General features: G+C 43.9%; 1 long non-coding RNA gene across 1 annotated transcript in view; it reads left to right on the top strand.

The window, feature by feature from the left end:
- The first annotated feature begins 3,726 nt into the window (after positions 1-3,726).
- The window catches only part of LOC122541979, a 21,924-nt gene continuing 3,893 nt past the window's right edge, over positions 3,727-21,757 (top strand). Inside the window, exons 1-3 of the long non-coding RNA XR_006309732.1 lie at positions 3,727-4,385; positions 13,084-13,087; positions 15,060-15,062. This is a non-coding gene — a long non-coding RNA (uncharacterized LOC122541979). The remainder of the gene's footprint in view (positions 4,386-13,083; positions 13,088-15,059; positions 15,063-21,757) is intronic.

Raw genomic sequence — 21,757 nt, 5'->3', positions numbered from 1 at the left:
TGCACCCTTTCTAAATTAACGATATCCTTTTTGTAATAGGGTGACCAGAGGACACCGCTTAAAAATAAGGGGTAGGCCATTTAGAACAGAATTGAGGAGAAACTTCTTCACCCAGAGAGTGGTGGGTCTCTGCCCCAGAAGGCTGTGGAGGCCAAGTCTCTGGATACTTTCAAGAAAGAGATGGAGAGAGTTCTTAAAGATAGTGGAATCAAGGGTTATGAGGATAAGGCAGGAACAGAATACAGATTGCGGGTGATTAGCCATTATCATAATGAATGGTGGTGCTGGTTCGAAGGGCCGAATGGCCTACTCCTGCACCTATTGTCTAATAGACCAGAACAGCACGCAGTATGTGGCCTTACCAATGTCTAGTACAGCTGTAGCAAGGCATTCCAACTCCTATATGCAATGCTCTGACCAATGAAAGCAAGCATGCCAAAAGCTTTCTTCACCACCTTGTCTATCTGTGACTCCACTTTCAAGGAGCTATGAAAATGTACATCCCAAAACTGAAAATATTAGAGTCCTTTTGAAAGCAGACCAAATGGCTTAATTCTGCTCGTAAGCCTTATATCGCATGGTCAAACAAACTTGCAGACACTCTGAACCCAGACTCTTTGGGGAAAAAGACTTCACTTGCCCCTGGATGATCATAAGTCAGAGTCAGAGTCACACTTGCCAGCATTTGGCCCATATCCCTCTCAGTCTTCCCTATTCATGCATCCATCCAAATGTCTGTTAAATGTTGTAACTGGAGTGAGTGTAGCAACCAGAATATGTTAGAGGGTGAAGTAGGAGTATCCGAAAATCAAAAATATCTTCCATCTGAGAGACATTTGGTGCTGAGGTTTTTGGATACAGGATTCTGTACAGTGGGAGCTGCCTCTGTTACTGATGAATGCTTTTGCTAGCTCGGATTTTCAGAGAGACATTTGAGATCTCAATACAAGGTGATTTTATTCCTCTGTTAGTGTTTTATGCCTTTAGCGCTAGTTAGAAGAATTTCAAGGGATGACATGTGGTATTAAACTTCCCTCTTAAAGTGATACAGATTACACTCGATTGTAACAATGCACTGATCTGAGAATAACCTTCCCCACAGTCAGACTCGACTGGGGGAAAATCTTAGCTCATAAAAAGAAAGTTATAAAACGTCTGCTGACAGACTGCCTCCAACAAGGAATTCAACAAGAAGGCAATTGAAAGTGCATTGGACAGGACCTTTTTTATAATGAGATATATTTGGCACCACCTGCCTGATCTTTAGAAGCAAGTTGAACACTTTATGAAGGATTGCCTTTCTATCAATTAATCAAAACATTGGCTTGTGCTTGTATACGGCAGCTCAGCTTAAACATCTGTTTCTCACCCTGAAGAAAACTGCAAAGCATACTTCCCCTGCCAACAACTGCATGACAGACAGCAGCTCATTCTGTGCAGTCTGGATTGAGGTCCCTGCTGACTGCTCACCAGGAACCTATGCTTGCAGTGATTCCCACTGTGACAGTGTTGTGGATCTGAAGGTTGTTTTGTCCTGGTTTGTTTTGTTTTGGAAGAGAAGTTGTATGGCAGAGGCACAGAGCAATCTACCAAGACCACTTCAGTGAACAGCTTGGGAGGCCTAGGGCTTTTGTTTAACCATCTGAATGGTTGGCTCTCGCAGATCCAGATTTCTGGGTTTTGTTTCTTCAGTAGCGTCAGTAGCTATCGGGGCCTCAACAGAGTTGGAGCTGAAGTGAACGTCTCTTGGCAGCATGGTGGCTCAGTGGTTAGCACTGCTGCCTCACAGCGCCAGGAACCCGGGTTCGATTCCAGTCTCAGGCGACTATCTGTGTGGAGTTTGCACATTCTCCCTGTGTCTGTTTAGGTTTCAAGGGATGACATGTGGTAATAAACTTCCCTCTTAAAGTGATATGGTTACCTCCCACAGTCCAAAGATGTGCAGGTCAGGTGAATTGGCCATGCTAAATTACCCATGATGCCTTTCACGGATGTGTAGGATAGGTGTATGAGTCAGGGCTAAATACAGGATAAAGTAAGGATGGCAGATGGTGGAGATCAGATTAGAGAGTGTGGTGCTGGAAAAGCGCAGCAGGTCAGGCAGCATCCGAGGAGCATGAGAATTGGCGTTTTGGGCATAAGCCCTTCATCAGGAATGAATATAGGATAATAGGGGAGAAGATTGGGTCTGAGTGGGTTATTCTTCGGAGTAAAAACAATGACTGCAGATGCTGGAAACCAGATTCTGGATCAGTGGTGCTGGAAGAGCACAGCAATTCAGGCAGCATCCGAGGACAGGCAAAATCGACGTTTCGGGCAAAAGCCCTTCATCAGGAAGCCCTTCCTGATGAAGGGCTTTTGCCCGAAACGTCGATTTTGCCTGTCCTCGGATGCTGCCTGAATTGCTGTGCTCTCCCAGCACCACTGAACCAGAATCTGTAATGCTGCATTCCAGATCTAGGCGCAGCTGTTTGTGCTCAGTAAGACCCAATTCTAGCATTTCTGCCCCTATTCCTGGTGTAGACTCAGAGCCCGGACTTGTAAAAGGATTATATGAATATGAGGTTGTTTACATAGCTGGAGAGAAACCTGCTGACTTGGCTTGACTAACACCTTTATTTGATTATAATAAATAGTTTGTGATCTCTTTTGTCAATGTCTCAATGTTTATTTCACAAAGTTGAGTTGTGAAGTGCTTAAAGCTTACATTATTGAAACTTGATTCGTCTGTTTGATTGACACTTTTGTAGGTTGCAGAAATGTCACATTTTACCAAACAACTATGATTAGATGGTTTTTAACATAGCAGTTTCACACATGCCATTTTTATTGTGGGGTTCACCAAACATAGTGTATACTGGGTGAATGGATATGAAAGAGTCATGAGTTGAACTGAAGGCTACAGTGGGCTATTGCGAGTTGTTTGGGGGCAGTATAAGTTGGAATCTAGTCATACCAGAACATAAAAGTATAAAAGAATTAGGGGGTTATGATGGGCCTGAAATGCAACCGAGCAATTGGGATAAAGTCTCAGAAGATTATACCATTTAGCCAGCTCACCTTAGTACTCAGGCACCCTTACGGCCATCTCTGATCTATTTTTGGGAATAGCTGGCTCACTGTATCTGCAACTACCACTGGAGAGAAGATCTTGTCATCCAAGGACATCTCAAGCTACCTACTGCAACAGTAAAAATCCAGGCTCAGTTGAAAAAACAATTTTTAAGAAAATTGATTTTTAACAAAAATGTTCTAATGGTCACACAAATAATAATAACCAGAAAGATCTGTGGCCTGTCACATTTTAAGATTGTAATCTTAAAGGAATTTGCCACCATGCAATCCACTAGAACATTCTAAAAAATTCTGAACCAAACTCAGTGTCTCCAACTCCAAAATAACTTGGGATTTCCAGGCATGAATTTAACCAGGTCTCCCAGCACAAACAAGGTTCGCCAGTGTCTTGAACACCAATCGAGGATTTGCCACACTTTTCCTATGCACTTATGTCTGTTTCAATCCAGATTTTGGAGTGTAGAAGATCGCTTCACAAAGGAAAGCGGGACCAAGTAGCATTTGAATGTAGCAACACAAAGACATCACTGGTACTGTGCCACCCCTTTAAATTAAATTGGGGGAAGTTCACACAGCACAAAAATTATCAGTTAGGTATAGGGGTAAATGTAAGGGTATGGGTGGGTTTTGCTTCGGCGGGTTGGTGTGGACTTGTTGGGCCGAAGGGCCTGTTTCCACACAGTAATGTAATCTAAAAACATTCTGCAGGAAAGGTTTCATAACTGCAGCAAATTTTTCATAACTGGAAGGACTCTTTGACAGATTATAAAGGTATAGGAATTCTCTCGAGTACGAGCAATCATTGGACTTTTCCTGTTATAAGCATGTTTTTCCTGCCCCTGACTAACACTGATTGTGTAACAACTCCCTATTTTATTTCTGACCTCCTATGGTGTGAACTGTTGTCACAGCCTCCCTGCAGCAACATTCTTATCCCCACTCCTGTTCGTTTATGTAATTAAATGGTAAACAGAGGCCTGGATGTTGAAAATACTACAGCCAGTTGACAAGTAAAGCTCAAATGGCAGTTGCACCTAGCTTTTCAACTGCCCTTTGATTAATAAATGCTGGCCTAGGATCCTGTGAATGTATTTAATATAGTGTGTATTTAAGAGATTAGTAGTTTCAGTTGAAAGAAGAGAATGTTTTCGATATTAATTTTTAATGTTTGAGTCTCTCTAGAAATCTCCAAGTCCCAAGAAGATGTGATGAAGAGCAAATTACTTACAGCAAATTATGGGTCAGAAGCTGGTGAACTAAAGAAAGACAGAAGAAGTCAGTCGGATACAGCTTTAACCAGCTCTTGTAAGGTATGGCAACACAATTTAGGATTGATAGCTTAATAACTTAGGGCAAATTTCCACTACTAATTTAGACACTGTAAATCCAGATTGAAGGTCTGATCAAATCTCTCCAGCTCAAATCTCATTGTAGTTTACTCCAGAGGCAAGTCAGACCCTAACAGTTTCTTTGTAACCCAATATGAGAATAAACAGGAAAATATTAACTCATTCATCAAGTCTGTGTCATATAATTTGAGCATGCTGCTGCGCCCCCTTTGTCCGCTGGCTTGATGGTGAGGTCAGGATTGGAGCAGAGGGATTGGAGGGCTGCATGTTGTGAGGGTGAGAGGTTGGAGTGGGGGTGGGGGGTCGACAGGTTGAGGCGGTTAATGTCCCGGCGGCAGTTGGAAATGAAGAGGTCGAGGGCAGGTAATAGGCCAGCGCGGGGTGTCCAGGTGGATGCAGTGTGTTGGAGGTGGGCGAAGGGGTCCTCGGAAGGTGGGCGGGAGTCCTGATTATGAAAGTAAGTGGATGCAGTTGTTGGAGGTGGGCGAAGGGGTCCTCGGAAGGTGGGCGGGAGTCCTGATTATGAAAGTAAGCTCAGAGGCGGAGGCGACGGAAGAATTGTTCGATATGTCTATGTGGATTTGTTGGGCCGAAGGGCCTGTTTCCACATTTATAGTGAATCTATGATTCTCTCTGAATTTTCCCTTGATATTTTTGATTTTCTCCCTTTCTTCTGCTGGGGCCTTCATCTCCTTTACTTTCGCCCCTGCTTTTAATTGGAGTTCAAGCAGTTTCATTTCCTTTTCATGCTCTCGCTGCTTCATTTGCAATTGAATTTTAGCCATTGCCAAAGATTCCGATGGCATTCCGGGCAACTGCAAATGCTGCGCGATTGATGCAATCGTTTCCCCTGTTTCCCGCAGGCCCGGGCAAACCCAACTCCTGACTGTTTGCCACTTCCGGAAACTTTGCCTTGCTCACTCCCTGTAAAGCTCCCAAAGTGACTACTTCCCCCTCCTCCAGGAAATCTTGGTGACCGAGAGAGGAAGGAACACTCTGCTTAAACAAACTGAGTTCACACCCGAAATATAAGGCACTAACAATGATCAATTGTAGTCTTTGAGCACAGCAATCCTAAACACGATTTGGAGATGCCAGTGTTGGACTGGGGTGGACAAAGTTAAAAATCACACAACTCCAGGTTATAGTCCAACAGGTTTATTTGGAAGCACTAGCGTTTGGAGCGCTCCGAAAGCTAGTGCTTTCAATTAAACCTATTGGACTATAACCTGGTGCTGTGTAAATCCTAAACAAGACCTGGAACTAGGGATTTTGATCCCAGACAAGCCCCCAATTTGTTATGGGGCAGAACATACCCCTTCCAAATATTTTAAGAAGGTAGCTAGACCCTAACTATTTCTTATTTTAAAAGGAGATGCAAGATGTCTGTTCCAGATGCAATGCCATTGGTCAGACTACTTAATATTAAACAAAACATAATTTTTTTAAACACTGTTGTTAAAACACAACAAAAGAAAGAGGCATTCAGAATAACTGAACTCTATTAGAAATCTTAACAGGATAATAGATACAGTAATTATTATTAACTAACTAATTTGGGGTGGCATGGTGGCTCAGTGATTAGCACTGTTGCCTCACAGTGCCAGGCACCCGGGTTCAATTCCCGTCTCAGGCAACTGTCTGTGTGGAGTTTGCACATTCTCCACGTGTCTGCGTGGGTTTCCTCCAGGTGCTCCGGTTTCCTCCCACGATCCAAAAAATGTGCAAGTCAGGTGAATTGACCATGCTAAATTGCCCGTAGTGTTAGGTGCAGGGGTAAATGTACGGGAATGGGTATGGGCGGGTTGCTCTTTGGAGGGTCGGTGTGGACTTGCTGGGCCGAAGGGTCTGTTTCCACACTGTAAGTAATCTAATCTAATCTAAATTGCCCATAGTGTTAGGCTCATTAGTCAGGGGGTAAATATAGGGGAGGGGAATGGGTCTGGGTGGGTCGGTGTGGATCTGTTGGGCCAAAGGGCCTGTTTCCATGTGTAAGAAATCTAATCTAAACTGTTCCAATCTATTAACATCCCATAAATACACTCCTTGGCAAAAAGACAAATTTAGACACAGATTCTCACATGCAGTTCTCCGATCCAGGAGGAAACAAAAACATCAAGAAAAAATTCAGAGAGCGTGGCGGCCAGGAGACATTCACTAAAGCTTCCAACTCTGTGGAGACCCTAATAGCTAAACCTAAAAGCCCAGTCAAGTGCTCAATGTTCAGGTATTAGCCGACAGCATGTGAGCTACCATCGAGTGTTGTCAGCAGAGGACATTAGGTGGAGTTAGTTTGGCTTGGTGTATGTGTCCTCATAGGGTTGCTAGCTGCAAAATAGTTCATAGTGTCATAGAGTCATACAGCATGGAAACAGACCCTTTGGTTCAACCAGACTACGCCGAACATAATCCCAAACTAAACGTGTCCCACCTCCCTGTGTTTCGCCAATATCCCTCCAGTTCAGAGACAGTCACCATCTTTTTGTAATTCCTCAGCCCAGGGCCACAGATTGAGCTAGTGTCAGTGCTTCCTCAGGTAAGACCTACCAGTATTAATATGGCACGGATCTGAGATAGGATTAGCTTCTGTCCTGTTCAGCATTCCACTGAGCCATTAGGGAGGTCTCACGTTGACAGTTTCAATAGTCTCTCGCGTTTTGACATTTATACAATATAATTAAAACAAAATGCCAAAACGATCTGAAATGAAAACAAAAAGCAGAACATTTTGGAGCCAAACTGTTAACTCTTGTTTCTCTCTTCATGGCTGCTGAGTTTCTCCAGAAGCTTCTATTTTCATTTAATACTCTTTTCATTCTTTCACATAATTACGACACTTTCAGAGGGCAGTTATGAGTCAACCACGTCGTTGTGGATCTGGAGTCATATGCAGGTCAGACCAGGTAAAGACGGCAGATTTCCTTCCCTGAAGGACATAAGTAAAAACAGAAAAATCACAAAAAGTTTGATTAAATGGGGGAATATAAAAAATGAGAATAAAACTCTCCGCAAAACCTTCCATAAATTTATGAAGACAATTAATAAAGACAAATGTGGGTAGAGTCAGAGTCAGGGAAATTACAGTGGGGAACAAAGAAATGGTGGAAAAATTGAACATACAATTTGGTTTTGTTTTCACAAAAGAGGGAGCACATAGCATCCCAGAAATGTTAGAAATCAAGGGTCTAGTGAGAGGGTCAAGTTGAAGGAAATTGGTATTAGGAAGGAAATGGTGCTGGGGAAATGAATGGAGCTAATGGCTGACACCAGCATTGGAGGTGTAGTGGACAGCAAAGAAGGTTACCTCAGAGTGCAACGGCACCTTGATCAGATGGGCCTATGGGCCGAGGAGAGGCAGATGGAGTTTAGACAAATGTGAGGTTTTTCATTTTGGTAAGGCAAATCAGGGCAGGACTTATACACTTAATGAGGAGTGTGGCCGAATAAAGAGACCTTGGGGTACGGGTTCATAGTTCCTTGAAAGTGGAGATGCAGGTAGAGGGGTGGTGAAGAAGGTGTTTGGTACACCAGCCTTTATTAGTCTGTGCAAAGACTATAGGAGTTGGGATGTCATGTTGTGGCAGTACTGGACATTGGTTAGGCCAGTTTTGGAATATTGCATTAAATTCTGGTCTCCCTGCTATAGAAAACATATTGTTATACTTGAAAGGATTCAGAAAAGATTTACAAGGGTGTTGCCAGAGTTGGAGGGTTTGAGCTACGGGGAGAGGGGGAATAGGCTGGGGCTATTTTCCTTGGAGTGTATGTGGCTGAGGGGTGACATTATAGAGATTTATAAAATCATGAGGGGCATGGATAAGGCGTATAGCTAAGGTCTTTCCCCCAGGGTAGGTGACCCCAAAACTAGAGGGTATAGGTTTAGGATGAGAGAGGAAAGATTTAAAATGGACCGAAGGGGGAACTTTTTCATGTAGTGGGTGGTGTGTGTATGGAATGAGCTGCCCCAGGAAGTGGTGGAGGCTGATACAATTACAACATTTAAAGGCATCTGGATGGGTATATGAATAGGAAGAGTTTGGAGGGATATGAGCCAAGTGCTGGCAAATGATCACATTAGGATGTCTGGATGGCATGGATGAGTTGGACCTAAGGGCCTGTTTCCATGCTGTATGACTCCATGACTCTAAAACTTGGGGCATCTCCGCATTGCTTTGAGATATGTGAAAGAGACACAGTAACAGGTAACCAATGAGTAATGCAATGTATAGGGTACATTGGCAATAAAAAGGCATGGAATGTAACCTCCATGAAGGTGTTTGATTTAGCAATGCCTTTGTGGCAGCAGCCCCACTCAATTAAAATCCTGGTTTGACAGGAAAATTCCTGGAGAATCCCAGTGGCTAACTACCACACTGGGCACTGCCAGCATGCAAGTGGAAGGGCAGTTAACAAATCAACCACATTGCTGTGGGTCTGGAGTCTCGTGTAGGCAGTTTCCTTCCCTAAAGGACAACCAGTCAACCAGATGGGGCTTTTTCCCCAACAATTGCCAATCTTTTCGTGGTCATCATTAGACTCGAAATTCCAGATTCCACCATCTATACAATGGCTATTTTCAAACCCAGGACCCCAGAACTTTACCCAAATTTCCAGATTAATCATCTCGCAATAATGCCATTCGGTCCATCTGAGATAGTTGGTAAATCTCGGGGATTTCCAGCAGCGGGTTACTTTGAAAGAAACCTCTGCTACCTCTGAGGAGACAGCCAAATGCCAATGGAAGCAGCTGGGCCCTAAAGTTACTGTGAATAGGTCAAAGTGGATGGGATTATTATTACCATGTTAATTTATGGAGATGAATTCAGACTGCCAGCGTGAGACAAATTGGCCAAAATGAGGACACGTGTGATCAATCAGAGCCATTTGTAAACACTTCATTACCTCGTAACCCACACTGAATAGTTTAATCTGCAATCCAATAATACACAGCATTGTCAGCGAGTGATGCCATATTCCTCACATTTCTCTACCAAATCAGTCACAATCACCTCTGCGTGCACCTTCAGGTGCAACTGCATTTTCCCAACGCCTTCAGAAGTTCACTCATTTCTACCACTTACCTTGGGCACTGACTAACACTGAGGAACCTTGTGAATTAGACGCTCCATTATGCTGCTCAAACAGCACCTTTCTATCAGTCTAAGCCATCGGTCTGAACATCTTATTTGACCACAGGGGCTAGCTGGGGTTCCAGAGCAGGGATTTCAGATTTCACATGTGATCCATCAATCCTCTTTTCATTGACAATCATACACACACACTTCTTATATAGAATTTCTTTGTGGAGAAAGCAATGGGAAAAGTGATGTTCCTTTACATTTTCTGGAAGCAACATTCCTACATATTACTCTGCAAGCAAAAGGAATATATTGAAGCTTTGAAACTTCTTTGGATTACCCACATGTTTGGGTATTCTATTACCCCATAAGTCCTCTCAGCCAATCAGAGTTGACTTGCCAACCAATTGGCCCTCTTTTCTCCTGCATGACAATTTGCGTTGATCGCTTGAGATTTGGCATTCTTGTTTTGTCAGAGCAAGGTGAGAAGCTTCAGCAACACATCTCTCTTTTCAACATACATCAAAAATTTTTACTCACAAACAACTGTCTGTGGAAAATATTTTTCAGGATTCATTCTTCTCAAGATCACAGATGAAACGTCCTTGAACAATATGACATAGGATGAAGAAGTGATGGTCTCATAGTATTTTCACTAGACTCAATCCAAAGAGTCAGGTAATGTTTTGAGAACAAGGCTTCAAATCTTTGCGATTGTGGAAATTGAATGAAAAAAAAATCTCAAATCGTCCAAACCAAAAAGTCTCCATTTTGGAATATTATGTTAATTTCTGCTTGCCCTCCTATAGGAAGGATGTTGCGAAATTTGCAAGGATACCGAAAAATAGTTACAAGGATGTTGCCAGGGTTGGAGGGTTTGAGCTACAGGGAGAGATTGAATAAGCTGGGGCTGTTTACCCTGGAGCGTCAGAGGCTGAGGGGGTGACCTCATGGAGGTTTATAACATCATGAGGGGCATGGATAGGGTGAACAGTCAAGGTCTTTTCTCCAGGGTAGGGGGAGTCCAAAACGAGAGGGCATAGGTTTAAGTTGACCGAGAAAAGATTTAAAAAGAATCTGAAGAGTAACATTTTCATGCAGAGGGTGTTGTGTGTATGGAATGAGGAAGTGGTGGAGGCTGGTACAATTACAACAGTTAAAAGGCATCTGGATGGGGATATGAATATAGCCAAATGCTGACAAATGGGACAAGATTAATTTAGGTTATCTGGACGAGTTGGACTGGAAGGGGCTGCTTCCATGCTGTATATCTCTATGATTCTATTCATGCCCTTTAGGGAAGGAAATCTACCATTCTTATCCAGTCTGGACTACATTTGACTGCAGACCCATAGCAATGTGGTTGACTCTTAACTGCTGTCTTTATAGGGTGAAGAACATCTTGCCTTTTCTGGACTGAACTGCAGTGAGGTATTACTGAACTGGGGGGTGGGAAGGGGGTTGTTACTCTTTGGAACCTTATGGGGAGGTGATGGCCTCGCGATATATCACTAGACTGGTAATGCAGAGACTCAGGTAATGTTCTGGGGACTCGAGTTTGAATCCCACCATGGAAAAAGGTGGAATTTGGATTCAATAAATATCTGGAATTAAAAATCTAATGACTACTATAAGTCCTTTGCCAATTGTTGGGAAAACCCATCTGGTTCACTAGTGCCATTTGGGGAAAGAAATTGCCATTCTTACCTGGTGCGGCCTACATATGACTCCAGACCCACTGCAAAGTGGTTTTCACTCAACGGCCCTCTGGGATGGGCAATAAATGCTGCCCAGCCAGCAATGTCCTCATTCTTTTAAAGAATAAAGGGAAAATAAAAGTCACTAAGGTTGGGGGAGGGGAGGAAGACGAGAAGATTTCAGGGACACAGACTGACGTTCGGAGTTACCACTGTTGAGTTGCAGTCCCTGAGTCACGTTCTGCTGAGTAATACCAAATGTGTATGACCCCTCAGCCTGCTGGACTTAATTAAGTTATTTTCTCTTAACGTTCTCTTTCACAAGGAATAAATTCCTTCTCGTAAGTGGCCTCCCCAAGCAAAGGTGGCCCCGAAGGGTAGTGGAGGGCAGTGCAGGAATTTGATTTTTTGTTGAAAAAAAACAAAACAAACGAGGCAATGAATTGACCTTGTTACATGCCAGCTTTGCAGAACGAATTTCTATAATGCACAATCATGCTGTAGGGTGTTACGTTAATTCTTAGCTTTTTTCAGAGCAACATTACAGAGTCTGTTATTTAAATAACAGCATTTAAACAGTAGCTGTGCTGCTAATTCATTGGATCTATGACCTTTTTTTGTTTAGAGTTTACAGTAAATATTCCTCCCCCCAGTTCTTTGTCACAAACTCCCTCCCATTAGCAACCCTTCACTCCCTGCAATCCTTCACTTGCCCAGTATCATGGGTAAAGAGCCCAGGATCAATCACACATTAACTGCATTTTCTCCTATTCATTAAATCACATCTGTTGTGTAAGTCAATGGTTCTGAAGGGGTTAAATTTTATGTTACATTGGCCTCACCCATTCTACTGAGGTCGCACACAGCCTGTGGGTGGAGACAAGGAGTTCACCTCCAGCTTTTGGAGAGAGCAAATGGATTTGTACCAACTCCCCAAGTTCGCTAAGTAATTATACCTGAAGAAAGGTGGTTGCACTCAATGTAATACAGCTCTTTGTTATCCAAGGACAGTGTCTCATCTGCAGGTTCTCTACAGACGCGTACAGGTATTTCTTCTATAACGCAATGATTATATTTTTGTGCAAGCCTGCACTGTAGAAGAATCGTGCTTTAGAAACAGCGTTTAAAGTGTTGGTGATGTAATTGCATTACAGCCAACATACATTTAAAGTCTGTACCTTAGTGTCCCTAATTTGTCAATCGCGTTACAGAGAGTTTGTGTTAATGAAACATGCGTTATAACAGAATGACTTGTATCATCTACCACTAGCCACTAGATAAGCCCAAAATAAATCCTAACCCTCATGTTAATCATAACCCTCACAAAACCAAAAACATAAACAGTTTGTAAGACTTTGTGATTTTTTTTTAAAGTTGGAACAATAGAAGCAGCCTGAATGGGTGAGGTCCAACTCTCAGAGAACCAGAATTTTTAGTTTTCATTTTCTGCAGTTGCTGGGGTCTTGAAGCTGGATATGGAAGCTCTTATTCCTCTCTCTCTGTTACAGCTAAAAGCTGGGGTTCTCTTCCTGCTGCTAGAATTGCATGTGAGATAATCTATTTTACTGAATTTGCCTTTGCCAAGGGTGTGTTTATGAGACATAACTATATCGGCACAGTTAATTAGTAGTAGTTGATATATCCATTACTTTGTTAAGCATTTCAATAGAGTTACACTTTTCTTTTTATTTTGTCTGTATTTTAACTGTAGTGCAAATATAAAGTGTGCTTTGCTTAAAGTCGAGGAGTTTGACCAATCGAATTCTAACTGGAACACAATGTCATACACTTATCTTTAAAATAAGAAAATGTTGGGTCCTAGGTTATCTTCTTAATGTATTTTGAGGGGTTTGGTCTGGTACAAAACACTGCTTAAATTAGCAGCTGTGTAAACACTGCTTACAATGAGTGTCAGACCACGTGGCTAAAGACAGCTAGGAATCCTACTACAGCTGTTAGACCATTTCACAATTCGGCCATAAACTAAACATACAGAAAAAGAGAAAAAGCCACAGTCTTTATAGTCATGTGACTTGATCATGATCCTGCTCTCTTGCAGCCCTGTGGCAAGATGAGTTCTGAGTTAAATGCTGTCACTGCCACTTACACTCTTCAATCAAGATTACTGTGCATCGTCTTACCTCCCGGATAATCCATCACATCATAATGAAATCCAAAAGTATTATAAGATTGCAACAATTAATTACATTAAATTAACAACAATAGAAACCGAAATTGCTGAAGAAACCCAGCTGGTCTAGCAGCATCTGTGGGGAGAAATCAGAGTTAACGTTTTGGGTCCAGTGACCCTTTCTCAGAACTGACGGTAACTAGGAAAAAGTTGTTTTTATGCATAAGATAATGTGAGGGGGGGAGAGGGTAAGGAGTGAATGATAGTTGGGGATAGAGAGAGAAGAACAGTTGGACTGATGAAGGTGTGGATAACTGTCAGGTTAGGAGAATGAGTGGCTGCTAATGGGGACTGTTAGTGGGCTAACAATGGCTTGTGTATAAAAGCAGACCATGTGATAACAAGGAGAAAGTGAGGACTGCAGATGCTGGAGATCAGAGCTTAAAAATGTGTTGCTGGAAAAGCGCAGCAGGTCAGGCAGCATCCAAGGAGAAGGAGAATCGACGTTTCGGGCATAAGCTAAGATGGCAGCCTGCTTGGCACACCCTCCTCATTCCTGAAGAAGGGCTTATGCCCGAAACGTCAATTCTCCTTCTCCTTGGATGCTGCCTGACCTGCTGCGCTTTTCCAGCAACACATTTTTAAGCATGTGATAACAAGGGCTGATGTGTGGCAGTGGAGGATATTAAATTAACCTGTTGTCTTCTACATTTGTTCAGAATCCTTCATTAGAAGGTATGTATGGAGTTACATATATGAGGATAGACAGTCCACTTTTCTGAGTCTGAATATTTCTATTAATATAACCCAATATTCACAAACTTCTCAGCATTAATGTCATAGAATATTTACATGTAACAACAGGCCATTCAGCCCATCTAGTCCACATAAACCCCACTTAAGAGCATCCCACCCAGACCCAACCCCATCCCTGTTACACTTTCTTTCCCTTGGCTAATCCACCTAGCCCATACATTCCTGGACACTACAGGGCAATTTAACATGGTCAATCTACCTAACCTGCAGATACCTACGCAGATACTGGGAGAACGTACAATACTCCATACAGATAGTTGCCCAAGGCTGGAATTGAACCTGGGTTTCCTCACAATGTGAGGCAGCAGTACTAACCACTGAGCAACCATGCCACCAACCTTGAGAGCAAGCTTGTATATATGGCTATCATAGTCTGCCAACATCATTCAAGTACGAAGGCTAGTGTAACTGAAGCTTATGAACCAAGCTGTTCTTATGAAAAGAACAGGTTAATCAATAAGAATTTAACTGGGTCCTGTGGTGCAGTGTCCATACCCCTCGGGCAGAAGCTGAAGATTCACTTCCCACCTCAGGGCTTGATGACCATGGAAGGTGTGTTAAGACAGAACCGAATAGGTGGATTATCAATGTGTAAATGGTTTTGTTCCCCAGCCTTCTCTTCACAAGTGATTCACCAAACTCTCTGGAACTGCATTGATACAAATCCGCCAGTGTGGAAACTTTCTCTAATGGTCTGTAATAAGCTGCCAATTTTGTGGCTCCAACACATCCTTTATGTCTTGCCGATTTGAATTTATGTTTATGAATAGGACAGTTTGAAAAGTCTAACTGGTGCAATCCACCCACACTATTCAATTAGAGAAAATATTTTATGAGGCCCATCTACAGTGAAGTCAGATATGTGTGACATATTAATCAATTATGTCACATATCATTGATATATATCCTTTAGCAAGTGGCATTAAACAGAGACTTATATATCTTTTATTTAAAGATGCTCAATGTACTTAATATTTGGCACTTTCTTAATGTAGGAGAAAGTGAGGACTGCAGATGCTGGAGATCAGAGCTTAAAAATGTGTTGCTGGAAAAGCGCAGCAGGTCAGGCAGCATCCAAGGAGCAGGAGAATCGACATTTCGGGCATAAGCCCTTCTTCAGGAATGAGGAGGGTGTGCCAGCAGGCTAAGATAAAAGGTAGGGAGGAGGGACTTGGGGGAAGGGGCATTGGGAATACAATAGATGGAAGGAGGTTAAGGTGCGGGTGATAGGCCGGAGAGGGGGTGGGGGCGGAGAGGTCAGGAAGAAGATTGCAGGTCAAGAAGGTGGTGCTGAGTCTGAGGGTTGGGACTGAGAAAAGGTGGGGGGAGGGGGAATGAGAAAGCTGGAGAAATCTGCATTCATCCCTTGTGGTTGGATGGTTCCAAGGCGGAAGATGAGGTGCTCTTCCTCCAGGCGTCGTGTTGCCATGGTCTGGCAGTGGAGAATGCCAAGGACCTGCATGTCCTTGGTGGACTGGGAGGGGAAGTTAAAGTATTTCTTTAACTTTCTTAATGTTTCAATTTTAAGGACCATTACTTCATTGCATTATGAGCATTGAATTTCATTAAGGAAAAGAATCAACAAAGTAATGTGGCAAAATGTGCCAATTCTTATGGGAGGTATTTGGAACGGTCTGACTGCATATGGTATGTGATGTTTGACTGTGTCAACTGTGGGGTCTCCGGTGGGCAATGGGGACAGAGTTAAAGGAAAGGATCAAGTCACCATAATCCTATCAGTCCATAGGGCTTTTCCCTCATTAGAGAGAGAGAGAGAGAGACAGGCAACTGGTGGTAGTTTAACCTGAGGGTCACCACACCTCAGGTCAGAGGTGAGGTTGAGAAAGAGAGTACTTCATGATGACCTCAGCCCAATGCAGGAATTGAACCCACCCATTGTATTACAAAGCAGCCGGCCAAGCTAACCAACAGTAATGTCAGGGGTGAGATTGAAACCCACACCTGATAAGGCAACTGTGACCTGAATGCAATGGCTTAGTCCCCTTGGCCATGAAGAAGGCATTTGATACCTTTGTCTTTATTGGTCAGTGCTTTGAGTGTAGGAATTGGGATGTCGTGTTGCAGCTGTACAAGATCTTAGTTAGCCCACTTTTGAAATACTGCATTCAATTCTGGCCTCCCCACTATAGGAAACATGTTGTGAAACTTGAAGGGTTCAGAAATGATTTACAAGGATATTGCCAGGTTTGGAGGGTTTGAGCTATAAGGAGAGGCTGAATTGGTTGGGTGGCACGGTGGCTCAGTGGTTGGCAGTGCTGCCTCACAGCACCAGGGTCCTAGGTTCCGTTCTAGCCCCAGGTGACTGTCTGTGTGGGTTTCCTCCCACAGTCCAAAGATGTGCAGGTTAGGTGAATTTGCCATGCTAAATTGCCCCATAGTGTTCAGAGATGTGTAGGTTAGCTGTGTTAGTCAGGAGAAATGTAGAGCAATAGGAGTAGGGGAATGGATCTCGGTGAGATATCCTTTGGAGAGTCGGTGTGGACCTGTTGGGCCAAATGGTCTGTTTCCACATGGAAGGGATTCTATGATTCTCTATGAACTTCCATTCAACACTGACATGAATGTACCTCAAATTTTCTGAAATTATTCCTTTGCCATTGGGATCGGTTTGAAACAGTTGGTGGAGTTTGAACTGAACTGATGGCTTTTTAAACAACCCAACCAACAATGCCTCCCTGGCCTTATCCCTCTCTGTTTCCTACCCTGACAGATACCAGCAGTCCTTCAAATCTGGCCTCTTGCGCATCTTTGAGGAGAAAGTGAGGTCTGCAGATGCTGGAGATCAGAGCTGAAAATGTGTTGCTGGAACAGCGCAGCAGGTCAGGCAGTATCCAGGGAACAGGAAAATCGACGTTTCGCCCGAAACGTCGATTCTCCTGTTCCCTGGATGCTGCCTGACCTGCTGCGCTGTTCCAGCAACACATTTTCAGCTCTTGCGCATCTTCCATTGTAATAGCATTTCCATTGGCAGTCATGCCTGTAACAACCTAGCCCTGAACATCGTGCGCGGCACGGTGGCACAGTGGCTATCACTGCTGCCTCACAGCGCCAGAGACCCGGGTTCAATTCCCGCCTCAGGCGACTGACTGTGGAGTTTGCACGTTCTCCCCGTGTCTGCGTGGGTTTGCTCCGGGTGCTCCGGTTTCCTCCCACCATCCAAAGATGTGCAGGCCAGGTGAATTGGCCATACTAAATTGTCCGTAGTGTTAGGTAAGGGGTAAATGTAGGGGTATGGGTGGGTTGCGGGTCGGTGTGGACTTGTTGGGCCGAAGGGCCTGTTTCCACACTGTAATGTAATCTAATCTATAATTCCTACTCCCAAACTCCCCCCTTTCCTCCATTTCGGTTGCATCTCACGTTTTTGTTCAACTAAGTGTCAGTTGCAATGAGTATTTCACAGGGATTTTTATCATGGGGGCTTGGTGCGATTTCTCGCACCATTCCCGAAACAACTTGACACTCTCCTGATATCTTCTGGCATCTCTTGCACCTGCTCCATCCTCCATAGGTCATTGTTACCCGGACGAGCGTTGGCAATCCGGTGGTGCCCCTCACTGGCAATGCCATGCCACACCAAGCCGCAATGCTCACAGCACATGGCTGACCATCCCTCGCAGATATAACTGCATTCTCACAGCCGTGTGGCTGTCTAATCACCAGGCCACACTATTTGCACATCCTTCATTACACCCCATTGAAAAACCCACTATGTCCCAGTTGTAGACTTATAGAGATGTACAGCACAGCAACAGGTGGACCTTCAGTCCCCCTTGTCCATGCCGACCAGATATCCTAAATTACACTGGTTCCATTTATCCGAATTTAGCACATAAAATCCCTCTAAACTCTTCTTATTCATGGTCAATGGTGCTGGAAGAGCACAGCAGTTCAGGCAGCATCGAGGAGCTTCAGCAAAATCGACGTTTCGGGCAAAAGCCCTTCATCAGGAATAAAGGCAGAGAGCCTGAAGCGTGGAGAGATAAGCTAGAGGAGGTTCGCAGTAGGGTTAAAATCAATGAGGTAAAAACAATGACTGCAGATGCTGGAAACCAGATTGTCTACACCATTGATCCAGAATCTGGTTTCCAGCATCTGCAGTCATTGTTTTTATCTTCTTATTCATGGACCCATCCAGATGCCTTTTAAATGCTGTAATTGCCCCAGTCTCCACCACCACCTATGGTAGCTCATTCCATACACGCACCACCCTCTGTGTGAAAAGGTTGCCCCTTAGGTCCCTTTTAAATCTTTCCCCTCTCATCTTAAACCTATGCCTTCTAGTTTTGGATGTCCTCTGTTGGGGAAAAGACCATGTCTATTTATCCAATCATGCCTCTCATGATTTTATAAACTTCTATGAGGTCGCCCCTCAGTCTCTGACACTCCAGCGAAAATAACACCAACCCATCATAGAATCCCTACCCTGTGGAAATAGACCATTTGGCTCAACAAGTCCACAATGACACTCTGAAGAGTATCCCACCCAGACCCATTTCCCAACTACTCTACATTTACCCTAACTGATGCACCTAACCTAAGTTGACCCAAAGATGCTGCCAGTAGTGCTCATAGATTGAGGTCTGGATCCTGTCTTCATGATGGCGGAGGGTTGTTTCTTCAGAGCACAATGCCCATGCTTCGGATGATTTTCTGCCATTGTAGTGTTTAATCATCATATCTCAAAGCAGAGGAAGGCACAGTGATGACAAAAGCAGAAATGTGATTGATCAAATGTGCCCACTTCCTACCAACTAACAGAAATGCTGAAAGAAAGTCATTTAGAAACATTTGGGGGTGACAAGAAAGGTGGTGAGTACGGAAATCATTGGGCAAGTGGGCCATAGAGTGATACTCATCCCCCATCTCAACAATTAAGTGCCGGGTATGAAGGTGCACAGGGGTCTATTCCAACTTATCAGCATCTGAAGTGATCAAAGGGAGAGGTGAAGGCCTAGTGATGTTATTAGACCATTAATCTAGAGACCCAGGCAATGTCCTGGGGACCCGGGTTCAAATCCCGGATGATGAAATTGGAATTCGATGAAAATCTGGAATTAAATGTCTAATAATGATCATGAAACCATGTAGTCCTAATCATCAGAATAGTCCATCTGGTACACTGACATCCTACTGTCATTCCCTGATCTAGTCTACATGTGATTCCATACCCCATCCAAAGTGGTGATAACCAAATCCTGTGAATGAATAAATAAAACACAACAGGAACTTGCCACCTCCCAGATTACTGGCCTTGTTGGTAGGAGAGCAAAATGGCTGGGTGCTCCATTGGGTAACCTGTCCGCTGGGTTTTGTATGGGGTGTCCTTTTGTTCTAACCTGGGGACAACTGGATGAACAGATAGGTTGGGGTGGGACAACAAGGGCACTTTCCTCCCTGCCCTTGCCTCTGACACCCCAATTCCCCCCATGACCCCCACCCCACCAACTGAAAGGAAAGATGGAACTTCTCGCCCCTGGTCTCCTGACCACTAGGCCTCAACTACTAGGCCCCAAAATTGTTGGCCTCTGATTTTTTTTCTTTATCATTCATGGGATGAGGGTGTCACTGACCAGGCCAGCACTTATGGTCCAGAGGGCAGTGAAGTGTCAACCGCATTGCTCTGGATTTGGAGTCACAAATATACTCAGGTAAAAATGGCAACTTCCTTCCCTAGAGAACATAAGTGCACCAGATGGGTATTCCCTGCCAATAGCTTTAAAATCATTACTGGACTCTTAATTCTAGAGTTTTGTTCATTGAATTCAATTCCCATCATGATGAGACTTGGGTTTAAGTTCATAAACCCCGTGACATTGCCTGGGTCTCTGGTTTAGTAAACCAGTGATAATACCAATAGGCCATTACCTCCCCTCAAGTCAGCTGGTAGTGAGCTAGGATGCCATTGTTGAGGCTTGTGATTTGCCAAAAAACTCATCAAAACTCATCCGTCTTCTCTTAGCAAGCTCATTGTCATGTGATAAGGTGAGCTTTCCCGCTATGAGGGAATGTGAGTTAGTGAGCACCCAATACATGCTTTCCCCACCCTTATTCTGGAGTTTTCCTTTTGGTTGTTATTCACAACTTCGTCCAGGTGTTTAATCTCTAAATCCTGGAAACTCCGGGGAAATCCAGCTGACCGTGAAACTGTCAGTTTTTGGAGTGAAGTCTAAACTGGCTCATTTAAGCCCTTACCTAGTCTGACCTACATGTGACTCCAGGCCCCCAACAATATGATTGACTCTTCACTGCCCTCTGAATGGCCCTAGCAAGCTGCTCAGCTCAAGGGCAACTAGAGATGGGAGAAAATTATAGCCTCAACAATGACACTCGCATCATATGAAAGAATAAAGAAAAAACATACTTAAGCCCCTTCAAGAAGCATTATAAGGCAAAAGCTGACACCAAACTGAAATAACTCCATGAAGGCCTGGAGTTACCAATTTACCCTTTATTGACAATGATCCAGTTCCCTCAGAGCCAGATCTCAGAGTGAACAGAACCTCTGACACGCCTGCTTATATCCTGTACATATAAAACCCCATCTTCGGATTGTAGGACGAAACTGGAGCACCCAGAGGAAACCCTCATAGATGCAGGGAGAATGTGCAAACTCCACACAGACAGTCACCTGAGGAGAACAGCCCCAATCAAGGAACTCACACTCTATGAGATCCACATCAGTCAAATACTCCATATGCCACAACAGGCAATACCAGAGCCCAAGACCAGAAGCTTTCTCAAAGAGAATTGGTTTTGAGAATTGTCTTAAAGGAGGAGAGAGGTTGAGAGTTAGACTATTGCAATATTTTCCTGGTCTGCCCTCAACCTTCTATCCTTCATGAGATTATCGGATATCTAATTGTATCCGATGTTCACCAGTAATACGAGGCTCCCAGGCCTGAAGTGGCACCTGATCAGGCCACATCTCCATTTAAAAATTGGTATCCTGTGTTTCAAATCCATCCATGCCTTCAGTTTTTGAGGCCCTAAACTTGTGGAATTCCCTCCCCAAACCAGTTCAACTCCCTTCCTTTTTCTTCTTGGCGGGTTTAAGGCAGAAATTCAGTGAGCTAAGATGAAGCTTAGAGCTAGGACGAACAGAGTTATTGTCTCTGGTTTGTTGCCCCTGCCATGTGCTAGTGAGGCAAGGAATAGGGAGAGAGAGGAGTTGAACACATGGCTACAGGGATGGTGCAGGAGGGAGAGTTTTGGATTCTTGGATAATTGGGGCTCTTTCTGGGGTAGGTGGGACCTCTACAAGCAGGATGGTCTTCATCTGAACCAGTGGGGTGCCAATATCCTGGGGGGGATATTCACTAAGGCTATTGGGATGGGTTTAAACTAATCCAGCAGGGGGGTGGGAACCAAAATTATAGTTCAAGTATAGAAAAGGTTGAGAGTAGGGAGGTTCGAAATCAAATTTCAGGGACGCAAGATGGCACCGGCAAGCAAGAAGTTGGTTTTAAGTGTGTCTACTTCAATATCAGGAGCATCCGGAATAAGGTGGATGAACTTGCAGCATGGGTTGGTACCTAGGACTTCGATGTTGTGGCCATTTCGGAGACATGGATAGAGCAGGGACAGGAATGG

The sequence above is a fragment of the Chiloscyllium plagiosum genome, chromosome 39 (genome assembly GCF_004010195.1).
Source record: "Chiloscyllium plagiosum isolate BGI_BamShark_2017 chromosome 39, ASM401019v2, whole genome shotgun sequence".
Classification (NCBI taxonomy): Eukaryota; Metazoa; Chordata; class Chondrichthyes; order Orectolobiformes; family Hemiscylliidae; genus Chiloscyllium; species Chiloscyllium plagiosum.
The sequence above is the reverse complement of the archived record's forward strand: the minus strand, read 5'-3'. Positions and strand labels throughout refer to the sequence as shown.